Source organism: Colius striatus, chromosome 1, assembly GCF_028858725.1.
Source record: "Colius striatus isolate bColStr4 chromosome 1, bColStr4.1.hap1, whole genome shotgun sequence".
In the NCBI taxonomy this organism is placed as follows: domain Eukaryota; kingdom Metazoa; phylum Chordata; class Aves; order Coliiformes; family Coliidae; genus Colius; species Colius striatus.
Window position 1 is genome coordinate 185,796,590 of NC_084759.1, and position 12,510 is coordinate 185,809,099.

The 12,510-nt window shown below is 41.7% G+C and overlaps 1 protein-coding gene across 4 annotated transcripts in view; it reads left to right on the forward strand.

Annotated features, from left to right (window-relative positions):
* Positions 1–12,510, forward strand: part of PLXNB2 (plexin B2) — a 259,563-nt gene that overhangs the window by 38,911 nt on the left and 208,142 nt on the right. The window lies entirely within an intron of this gene.

Consider the following 12,510-nt stretch of genomic DNA (forward strand, 5'->3'; position numbering starts at 1 on the left):
TGCTGCTTCATGATGCACCTCCCCAGATCCCCAGGGTGAAAGGATGAGCAGCACTGTTGATTTGAATGCATTTTTCTTGCTTTTATGCATTGCTTGGAGAATCTCTCTGGATCCTCTACTGTTATATATGGATGCTCTGGCAACTGTGCCAGAGAGAAATGCTAGTCCCACTTTGGAGGGAAGTTGAATAACGTAGTCCAGCCTTGTTTCCTTCAGGAGCTTCTGTGTCACAGCCTCAAACCCTCACCATGCCTTGGCCTTTTTCCCCAGGGGGCTGGTTTGTGGACGGGAGAAGAAAATATGGAGGTAGCTGAGGAGGTAACTGGGGAATGAGGAGAAAGGGATGTAGCCATATTTGTGTCACCATGATGCTGTGCCAGCAGCTGCCTGAGCTCCCTGCTGCGATGCGACCGGGAGAGATGCCAGCAGGTGCCCAGCCTAGCACTGACAGGCAGCTACTTATCTTTCATGCTCTCCTGATCTGTCCTCACTTGAAGCGTTATCCTCTGTACCATGAGCGCTGGGCAGCTGCTCTCTGGCACACCCAAGGTGATGGTTTTCTTTCCGAGTTGTTCTGATGGCCAAAATCTGGCTTCCCTAGGGCATGCAGCCTAGACAGGGTGTCCATCCCCACCTCCTCCCCCTGAAAACAGTGTGGGCTGTAGTTTTAATAGCTTATGAGTATTTTGGACTATTCTAGAACTGGCAGCCTCTCTTACAGACTAACTGGCCCTGGGTATTGAAAGGTTGATTGATGCTGTGCAAGTCTGGCTCCCTAAAAAGGTGTATCTTTGCATGATTTATCTGAAGAGTTTTTAGGAGATTGGCTGAAATCCCTCAATTCTTACCAAGTGACAGTCTTTTAGGCTGGGCAATCATATGTCTCCTCTTCCCCAGGAGAAAGATTTCCGCTCTTCAAAGTTTGCCTCTTCAATGAGCATTGGGTCTCTTGAAAGAAACGCACAGGTGAAGCACTCTTTACCCTATAGCAGAAGAAAGGTCCCTGGACCCACTTCTGGACCTGATCCTATAAACCTTACCCTGTGATACAATAAAGGCCCTGTGCCTCCTGCATATGTCAACTTGAGTTTTAATTTATTTTCTAAAATAGCAAAAATTCTGGAATATATGTCTTGTGGTACTTCTTCATGATCACCTGCTGACTGCATCTACACCAGCTTTTGTAAATACCTAACTTGAGCTTACTTCTCATATGTTCAAGCCACCTCATTACTGCAGGGAGACACCTGAAAAATGTGTTAATGGCTATATGCCAACATGCTCAGTTCTGTAAAAACCACTGAGATGAACCTGCTCCGACTGCTGAAAGCCAGAAACAACTACCCTCTTGTCTACACCAAGAAAACTACAACTTGTTAATTTGCCATCGGCCAGCAGCTGCTCTGCGGCTGGCAATGGTGGAACTGGTAAACGGAGCTCAGGCATATTTAACACTGTAATAAAACATAATTTAGAATTACAGAGCAGACTGGTAATGCTGCCTATTATCAAGGTTGTTTGACACTTCCCATTACAAGACTCTATTTTCAGCCGCTTACAAGTTTGCCAAATTTTAACAGCTTGCACTGAGATTTCTTTAACTTGATGTCTGCCTCTTGCTGAATATTCTGTTATTGTTGTGTAAAAAGAAAAAAACCTGCACTTAGCCAGAGCAGTTCAGCTGTTTCTAGGAAAAAGGACTGAGAAAATATCTTGTTAGTCCTCTTACTTTTAGGTGACCTTTTCTTTTAACAGCTCAAAGGCAGGATTTGGCAAAGGGGGGAGCCACTGTCAGAGGTGTTTGTGCTCCCTCTGTGAATATTGACCAAAATAGACTGAAGTGCAACTCCTCAAAACATTACAGTTAACACCACTAGCTAGCAGGTCTTTAATTCATAGCTGCAAATTTCCTTGAAGAGGTGATGCCTGCAGGCTGAGTGAGTCTGGTCCTTGCAGCAGGGGACCTCAGGTCTGTGTGCAGGTACCTGGGAACACGTGATGCCCAGCTACCCCATGGCTCTCAACTGAGCCTGAGCCATACAGATGAGGGAGCAGAGAGATTTAAATGGGCCAGAATGAAATAGTTATCATGAGAGCAACTTTTGTGTGCTTTTGAGAGCTTTAAGGTGTTTGTAACAGGCACATGTCATGTAGCTAGAGGTTCCTGTACATGATAGATATGTATATACCTTGTTCACAGTATCCGTTAGCTTCATTCATTCCTTGTAACTGTCATGTGGCAAGCTACAGAATTCAAGCCAAAAATCAAATCTGTTAATAGTGCTTGTCAATGGCTTATCTTTTTTCTTTTTTTTTTTCTGGAAATAATGTTAGAAGTCTGATTATTAACATACAACACTACAGACAATCAAAATTGAATTATTTTTGCTCTTGTTCGCTGTAGGCTTTTCCCTCAGCAACATGTGGCTCTAGTTATTCCTTCCTTTTCTGTGAAGACACATGTGGATGCTGGTGAGATTTTGATCCATCCCTACAGAGACTCAGGACTCGTCTTTCCCTGGCCACTGTCAGTCGCTGGATGGGAAAAAGAAGTGAAAAGACGTAAATCCATTAGCCAAGCAAGGAAATCTGTCTTTGCTTTTAACTATTCTGCCAGTCCAGTTTGCTAGTTACAGTGGCTACAGTCAAGCTATCAAAGTTGCCTTATCCTTTCAGTTTTATATTAGCCTACTTACATAGGAATTGCAGAAGCATCTTGTGGCTTGTGTTGCACAGCTCCTAAAATCTAAAGATGCCATATCTCTGGGTTAGCGTACAGATCTTTTGTCTACTATGTACCTACAGCTGCAAATAGTAGGGCAACTGAAAGCCTACACCAAAGGCCTCAGAGAATCATGAAATCAATTATATTACTTATTTCCAGGCAAACCGGGTTATGATGGAATTCAGCCATCCAAAAATTATGAGCTTGCAGTTGGGGATGAGGCATGGCTACAGGAAGACTGCACAAATTTTAAAATAACATTTGAAAATTTAATTAAAACTCCTACTTTCATTATGTACCTTCCCAGTGCATAATGGTATCAGGTTAATACACTTTAAACCTAAGGCAATTTTGTATTTTTATAGTCACAGTTTTTTAACAGGCAGTGTTCCTTCTGCTTCTGTGGCTGGCCAAGAAGCCCACACAGATAGAGGAAATTATGGAAAAAACCATAAAACAGAATATATAATTCAAAGACTGTCAAACACATGTGATTTAAAATAAATGGTGCAAGATGTTTTCTCTCTCTTTTTTTTTTTTTTACTATTATCTGCTTTGTAAAAAACCATTCTCAGGCTGAAGGTGGATGGGATCCTTTAATTACCCATCAATAAAACCACTTAGCAGAGCTGAATAGCAACTCTGACAGATGACCTTCCCTTTTTCAGAAGTGCTCTATTAGTTCTCATTATCTTACCTCTAGGTCACTTTTGGGGGGCCTTTCCAGACTCCTTCTTTTTCTCCTCTGAAATGAACTGTATTTCTTTCCATCTGAAGATGAGCCCATGTCATTTATTTAGAAAGTAAGTAATTCACAGGAGATGCCTGTGGAAGAATATCTTGCTTGCCATGGCAGAAGTGCTCTAGTTGAAGAGGAAGCTGAGGCAGAGGGGGAAGGGCAATAGGAAGAGATGCCCTGAGTGTAGCTGATTCAAATTGCACAGGGCCGCAAAGTACTCGTTCCCTCACCTAATTCTGTTCCATAATTGAAGCTGATGATGCCACCTTCCCCCTCTCCCCCCAGGCATGTTTTGTAGATGAAATAATTTGCCTCTCCTCTGGCTTTCTTTGTGAAGCTCTTCCATTGCTTCACTTTTTCTCCAAAACCTATGAAGTCAAGACCTAACTGTTTTGACTAGCAAAGATGCTGTGAATTAGTTTCCAGGTTAGTCCCCATACAGGTGCTGCTTAGTTCTTCCCAGCTCTCTGACTTCTGGGATTAGAAGAAAAAAAGTAATGCTTTTTGCTATGGTGCGTTAGCTAAGCTTGTGAAATTCAGAGGTTTTATGGCTGCCAGGGGTTTTATGACTTTTTTTAGAAGCCCTTGCATTAATCATAGAATCATAGAATAGTACTGGTTGCAAGGGACTAATATTCATTTTATACCTATGACTTGTGCAACTTAGATCTTTGCAACAATGCTGGTAGATGACAGTGATGAATAAATAATGAAATCTATTAGTAAAATGCTACAGTTTGCTCTGATTTACTTGCAGATATTTGAAGTTGATATGAAATTGATGTGGAAGGGGAGGGAGAAAGAGACGGTACCTTACTGAGGTATCTGTTTCTTTGAAGTAAACTGAAATGTTTTTCTGCAGTATAGTGATCAGCACAGCATAAGAGAGTCCATATTTCATGTTTTAATAGCAGCCTTTTCTTATCCAGTTTTGCTTTAGATGTGAAAAACCAATTTCTGAGGCTTTATCAGGTAAAACAAGAAACTTTGCATGGAAAGAGCTAGAAATGAAGTTTCTGCAGACATGTTTTCTTTTTCTAAATGCTGACAAATAACTCCTGCCAAATGCTACATAAAGGAGAAAAAGAAACATATGGCAGTTCAAGAGAAGTGAAAAGATGAGCTAATCCAGCATCCAACAAGTCTTTGGATGAGACTATAATAAAACCAACCAGCCTTTATCATGCTTGATAGCACCACTATAATTAGGAGTCTGTCACCAGGTTTGTAATGAACTCTTAGACCTATTTTTTGGGGTTTATAGTCTGGTAATAAGAGTCACTTTGGTTTGCAACTTGGCATACTAGAGCTCGCTGTGCAGAAGGCTCAAGTCTAGCATGCAGGTTTTAAATAAACTGACTGTTAAAAGTTGGGAGGGTTTTGCCAGCAATGAGCTAGTTGTGCTTATAATCTGTCCTAAGTGTTTAAGGAGTGAGCGTCTGATGTGATTTACTTGCCATTAGCATGAAAAATAGAAATGTGTGGTTCATTATCCTGCTGTGCTCTCATAAGATGCCATGTAAGGAATCAAGAATGCAAGGAATCAAGATTTTTAAAAAAAAAAAATCTTTTATTTCTTTTTCTTCCCTCCCTTGATTTTATGACCCTACATCTGCCCTAGTAAAAGCTGCTGCTGCAGACACAGGGGCTAGGATTTGCTGTACTCTGCCTTAAAAATGTATTTGTAAGAAAGCTCTTTCCTTCCAAGTGAAGTTTTCAATCTTTGGGAGAAGTCTGGCAGACAAGGCAACAATCCAGCCTGCTTCTTTCTCTCATCTTTCCCTCCATCCTTGAGGCTTAGTCAGCTGCTGGCAGAGGGACTGGCTGTGCAGAAGGAGCCTCTGTTTTGTACACAGACATGCAGTTAATTCTGAGTTAAGCTTGAATTATCCCTAGTTTAAGGATTTAAACTTCAAGAAGTGTGTCTTTTTTTTTTTTTGTGAACGCAGAATTATTGCATATCTAATCTGAGGTACTAGAAGCTGAAAGACTCCCTTTTAAACATAACTTTATTGTGTATTTTCCTCTCTCCCTTGTAGTGCTGAAGATTCTCAGCACCGTAGGTTGTCTAATGTAGCTATTTGAGAACATCCACAGGAGACAGGGCAGAGCTCTCACAACAGCATCTTCTCTGCAGAACATGCATCTCATAATGAAAGGTCAAATATTTATATGTTAAGACTGTGGGTCAGATTTCAGCTAGATGCCTAATGAGATTTTTCAGAAACACTGAGGGTCACCTGCAGCCTTATTTACCAGTATCTTAAGAGTCTGGCCTAAAAGGAATAACTTAGCAACCTCAATAACCTGAGCAAAACCTGAGTAGGTCAGTCCTGTCCCAATATGATTCAACCTTCTGACTTATATGTGAAAGCAAAGGTGAACTGAGGTGTATATAGTTCACATTTAATATACAGTAAATGTTAACTTTCCCTCCCAAACACTTCAGGGGAGGCTTTGATGTTCATTTAATGAAGGTGAATAGGCTGGTGGAGGATTAAAGTTCATGAAGTGCTGCAGTAGTCCTGAGGCTGGTAGGGCAGGCAGCTGAGTTGTGTCCCTGAATTGTTGTAGAGAAGGGATTTAAAACCCATGTACCTGAGTGCTGGAGAGACCAAGGAGGAATGGTGCATTTCATAACCCCACCACCCCCTGCTGTTTTGCTTCTGCTTGTCAGAAAGGGAAAGTCTGTGCTGCTTTTCTGACAAAGAGACCTCCCCAAAGCTCTACACTTATGAATTAGTAATTCATAAATTAGCAGCTGTAGGTTGGCAGTCTTTTCAGAGGGCTATATGCCAGGTTTTGCTTTCTCAAATGAGAGGCTGACCCATGAAGGCTATGCCCATAAACTGAAGAGTTGAGAAATCCTGTCCTTTGAAGAGGCAACATGCTGTTAGAGGCCATCATGTCTTATCTCTAGGTGAGATACTAAGAAACCCCATGGGAACCAGGAACTGATGCTTCCTGGAGATCCCTTGGCCCCAAGCCCCCAGTCATACTGTACATCATACAAACCCTGCTGGCACCCCTGCTGCTGACTTCTGACCTAGCTGGCCAGGAGGGACAATAGAACGGAGAGAGTGGTGACATATGTGCATCTATACACACACGTTCTTGGCTTCCTCACCTCTTTCTGCTGGCAAGCACGTGGTAGGAAGCAGCTGCTGACGCTACTAGTTGCATTACACTCTTCATTTGGGCCTTATGTTTTCCAGCAGGAGCCACAAAGCATGGATTTGAACCAAACCATGCCAGTCCTCTGCAAAGGAGGAGAGACCATGTAAAGAACAAGGGGTACAAGGCAGGCAGCGACCTCTGCACAGCTCTCAGTGTGCAGAGGTGCAAGACCAAGGTTTCTTGCATGAGTGAAGGGGTAAGTGAGGACCTGGGCAGACACTGTATCTTCAAGGTGGTCTCTCTGGATGAATAGCTACCTGGAGTGGATATTACAAGAAAGCAAGTAGCATATTCTAGCATACCTGTATAACATCCAAAGGGAATGTGTAGAATAAATAAGATTCATTCAGCTGTCTTCAATAAGCCACCAGTCACGTGGCGCATAGAAGATGCTCAAGCTAACAACTTTGATATTGGCACTAAAGACTGGCATCTTGAAGATTAGCACATGAACATGGGGGACCTCTGTGAGTATGGTTTTGATCATTAGAAAAAAACAAACGGAGATATTCAGTCAAGAGTATAAAGCTGATCACAGAAGGAAGCCACTGTACAACAATCTCACCAAAAAGAAGGCTTTTCAAAATTTCCATTAATTAGCATATATTTGATGTCTTCTCTTCATCTTAATTTAGGGAGAAAGATGGAAGCACTTTCCAATTTCTTTTTCACAGCAGAAGCTTGCACAACCTTTCCACTCCTGACATATTCAAACTACAGTATAAATTACAAAAGGAAAAGTTGCAGTTGATGTGGAAAACACAATCTGTGTCTGCAGAGTCTTCTGTTTTAAAATGCCCATTTTGTACTCTCCTCCAGAAGGTGTGACAGCTCAGCTTATTAGCAGGGTTTTTTTTTAATTTGTGTCGATAAACATTTTTATGAAAAAAGCGCCCTGAAGACGAAACCTTGCAGTGTTTTTCTTTTTCTTTTTTCTTCCTTATTTTTTTCCAACAGCTGTATCACAACTTCCGTCCTTTCTGTATGCAATTCACTAAAACATTTGATATTACCACTTCTTAGAACTTAGGATTCATTAGTTGAAGCTTAGCAGCAGCTTCCTCATCTGTTGCAAACTGCTGCCGAGTAAGGCATCAGCCAATCTCAGGAAAGCCTATTAAAAAATTATCAACTCTCAAGAAGCAAGGATAGAGTCTGGATGTTTATCTTCACTAAAATGTACCAGCTGTTGTTCTCTCCAAAGAAGAAAACTAGGTATTTGTCTTTTTAAAAATATTTTGCTACCAAATACTACTTGCAAAAACTGTCTGTTGCACTTTCTCTTTGTGTGACCCACAGAACAAATATGTTGAGAAAACTGGAGGTTTTTTTCTCTTGCATCAGTAGTCAAACTGTCATGCTTCAACTATGGAGCTACAAGGTTTCTTTTTTCCCCTCACCCTTCTGGAACTAATAATTTTTTTTTTAATTGCCCAAAATATAATTTTGCATAACAGTTGTGCTGTGGAGAATGAAGCTTCCCAGAGTTCCATTTTGAAAGTTCCCAGTTTTTGGCAACTTCTGAGTTTGACAAAACTATACGGTGAAGAAAGAAACAAATAGCAAGCGGCAAAGCCAGTGATTTTCACCCCAATGGGGAACTGGCTCTACCAGTAGGCAAACATTCAGGGGGAGCTGTTGTCCTTGGCCTGTAGATGATAACTAAATACTGCCTATTCACTGTGCACTGTTCACTACTGGTAAACTCATCATGGAGTGGTTAAACTGCCTGCGCTTATTAATTTCATTCTGCTGTTCTTGACTGTAAGGAGTGGGAGACTATTGCTGTCTGTCTTCAAGATCAGGAACAGGCCACTGAGATACAATAGTCTCCAGCTTATTTGAAAATACTTTTTTTTGCAAAACTAGAAACACCACAGTTATTTTTAGCAGAACCTCTCATTTGCCTAAGTCAATGATTTAGCTTTTCCATTTGCCCAGGATAAGATTATTTTTCAGGCCATTATACATTTATAGTTATAGACATCCATTTAAAAAGTGAAATCACTGAGTGGGGAAGTGGAGGAGCCCAGTGCTTACTCAGCATGCTGTGCAGACCAACTGCCATAACATGATGTGAGAAGCCAGCCTAAGCATTTGCAGTGCTCTCTTGAAAATTTTTCTTTTGGCCCCTTCATAGTATTTACTGCTTTCTGCTCACCAAGGGAAAGGGTTGGAAAGCATTTCAGGGTAAACAGAATCATTTTTCAGGAAGAGTTTTGCTTGTGAGAATGGAAGTTTTTACTTTTGCAGGGGAAAAAAATAAAAGGGAGGAAGGGATGAGGCCTCAGACCCAAGCAAAAGCAGACTCTGAAAAGTGCTGTGGTGGATTGAAAGCATGCAGCGTGTGTGTTTTGGATTTGTGCACACATGGTAAGAAAAGCCAGCAAAAGTCTTCATGGGATTTTACTGAGAAGAAGTTAACACAGATGCCAAATCCATTTATCATTTCTTTGGTTATGTCCCGCTGCCCTGTATGACCTTCTCCAGCCTCAGACCAGTGGACACTTTCTCTCCTGGTACATGTGCTTGTTTTGTCTTTAACCACTTCCTCACCACTCCATTACTCATATGTTTTGTGGTCTCAGAAGGGGCTAAGTGCATTGCTTTAAGAAATACAAGTATTCAGATAGAGAACAGGATTGATCTGGGAAGCAGCTTGGGGGAATTTTAGGGGCGTAGAGTTGTTTATGACAAGATTAATAGTAAACAGAAGTGCTCAAGATCTACTCCTTTTTTCCAATTAATAACTTCTGTTTTCTTCTCTGCCTTGTTTTTCCCCACCTACCCTTCCATTAGAAAGGGTAGGTTCCACATCCACCCATCTCTTTGTGGTCTCACTGAGCAAGCTGGTATGAGGTTAAGTCCTCCAACAGGCTCCTCATGCAATCCTGGGAAAGGTGTGCCCCAGTTCTCAGTCTGAAAGCACAGGCAATTCAGAGCTTTCCTGCACTTCAGTTTGTTGCAATTGCAGCTTGAAGACAGAATACAACACATGCTGCCATCACTCTCCCAGGCTGATGGTCAGAGAGGCTCCCCTACTCTGCCAGCTGTTCCCATGATCAGAATTATCATGGATAGCTTAAGCAGTTTAAATAGTAGGTTATCACACACCTGGCTGGTTTTGACATGAATGAGCAAGGGAGCATCATCCAAATGGCTCTGCTGTCAGCTTTGATGGTTGCTAACCTCTACAGGAGTCTGGACAAGTGCTGAGCTGAGGGCAGTCACTTCTTCAGCTGGTGGTGTTGGAGCTGTGAGATGATGTCTGGCCACGAGTTGTGACTGGTGCCTGTGACTTGCCTTATGGCAAAATTTCTCTTAGGTGTGCTTGAAGAAGTCGGGTAAGAACATAGTCAAGGAAGTATGTACTTCAAACCTAGAGTTGTGCTGATATTATGTGCGTGGTTAGCATTCAGGGTCTTGGGTCATGGGATTAAATAGGTTTTGTGATGGCTAGTTGCCACAACACCCTCTGAGTGTTACGAGAACAGATTATTTGTAGGGAAGATGATTATGGAGCTCACCTCAGTTTAGACCTTGGTGGGTGGAGCACAGGAAGCATGTGGTTGGGCCTGACAACAAAACTCAGTGCTATGAAAAGTTAATCCACATAATGTCCACCTAATGCTTCCTGGAAAACCTGAAGATAAAACAACAAAAACAGTTATCAACAGAGAATTAAGTCAGGACAATGGCAGAAAAGGATGTGTTGGTCTTCTCATAGTCTAGTTAGACTAGGGTGCTCTTCCAGCATGGTATAATAGAGACTTGGAGAAGGAGATACTTCATGAGGCACTACGAGCTGGAAGGCCACTTGGGTAATTATACTGCAGGAGGAATTGGACCTTCTTCTGTATTCTTCATCAGCAAAACCAGAGAGAGAACTTCCAGCTTCTGTGGCTTTTCCTTTCTTCCCACTGAAGCTCACCACCTCCTCAACTGTGCCTTGTGGCCTATGTCTCCATATGAAACAAACCCATACAGATACACACCCTTCCTTCCTACTCTTTTAATAATTTGTCACAGAATTGACCCTGCCTATTTTTTCTTCCCCTTATTTTTTTTGGCAGCCTGTTCCCAAAGTGGGTTGCTCCCACATAGCATTGCTGACAGTGGACCATGGGGAGAGGACACATCAGCAATGGTGTAAGCAGAATGCTGCAAGGACTTTTTGTGAGTCTTCAGCCTCATCTGTGTCTGTTAATCTGTCTGCCCATGCTCTAAATGGGATCTGTGAAGTACTGTAAAAAGCACTTCAGTGGAAGGAGTGGCCACCTCTAGCAGAGGGTGTGGAGGGTGTAGGAAGTAATTGCTGTAGAAGGGGAAGGACTAGAATTGGCTGCAGTCAGTGCTGTCTTGTTAGGATCCCTTCTACAGAGTAATGTCCTAAATCTCTGCTGCCAGTCCTTTCAGTGCTGTGTTATAAGAGATAACTGTGCTCTCCTCCAAAAGACTGATAAAATCTGCTTCTGTTGAACAAAGCTGCATTTTGTGGGGAAGGAGCAGAGTCTCCCTTTGGGTCCTAGCTGTAATTTGCCTCTCTCGCTTTCAAAGGTGTCTGTTTTGGAAAATCTTCATTTACCTTTTCATTTTCCTTGGAGCCTGCCTTCAGACTCAACAACAAAAAAACTATTGAGCAAGCAAAACTACAGGCTTGTTCTTTCCTCGATTTGTGGTGGTATTTACCAAGGACTGACTTTGATTGACAGTCTCCCAACTGGAGAAAAACAGATCCACACTGAAATATGCTTTTCTCTCTGTTAGCTTAATGGGAAAATGATCTCCTTGCATATTTTTTTTCTCTCCCAGATAAATCCATAATGAATCAATTTTGGTATATTCTTCTGATCAAATGTTTGCTTTCTCAAGTCTGTTTTGTCTCCTTCATTAGGGCCAGACCGATAAATCCCTTCATTTTGGAGAAGTAATTCAGAAGAATGAATTTGGGTATTTTCTCTGGACTTTCATTTTCTGCTAAAATAACATATAGCCTTTGAAGTTACTATCAGCATAGGTTTGGCCTCTACAAAAACCTATTTGAAGTGAGAACTACTGTAATCCAATGGCTTGCTTTTGAACGGCACTGATATTGTTCAATCTAATGTATAGTTGATAATCTACATAGAATTCCAATATCTGAAATTTGGATTGAGAAAACAGAGTGGGAATTGGCCTTGTCTGTCTCATTGTCTGACAGTGCAATCTCCCGTTGCTTTGTGACACCACCAAAGTTTCTAATGGAAACTTGGACACCACTATAGGGAAATTAAATCTCCTGACAATATGGTGGCTTTTCTTAGGGACTGCTCAAAAGCAGGAGGTAATGGGGTCTGCAGATAGTGTGGTAGATGGATTCTAGCAGGGTGGCACAGCTGGTTTGGTTCATTGCCTGAGCAGCTGTTTTATAAAGTTGCTGTTTGCAGGGTCTGTACTTGTTAGCACCAGGTAACTGCTTAGGCGGTAGTACATGGTTGTGTGTTTTGGATCTGTTTCATGCCTTGGTCTCCAGAGGCAAGTCACTCTAGTTTGTAAAGACACCTCAAAATAGAGGCAGTTGCTGTCCAATGAACATGTGTTATTTGGCTTAACATATAAAAACATTAGCTGGAGTTTTCTTAGGCCTGTTGGCAAAAAGGTATTCTTCTAAAGAAATGCCAACAATAATAAGAGCTACTTCAAATAAGGTCTGAGTTTCTTGAGTGGGAAATTATGTAGATTGCCAACCCTGAGAACCCTCTGATACTCTGTGTCATGATTAGAGGGTGTGAAAGTCTATTTGAGGATTCAGCTAATTTAAACTACTTGAGCTCCACAGCAGAATTACTTCAGGTAATGCTTGACAACTGTTTTCTATCAATAACAGTTC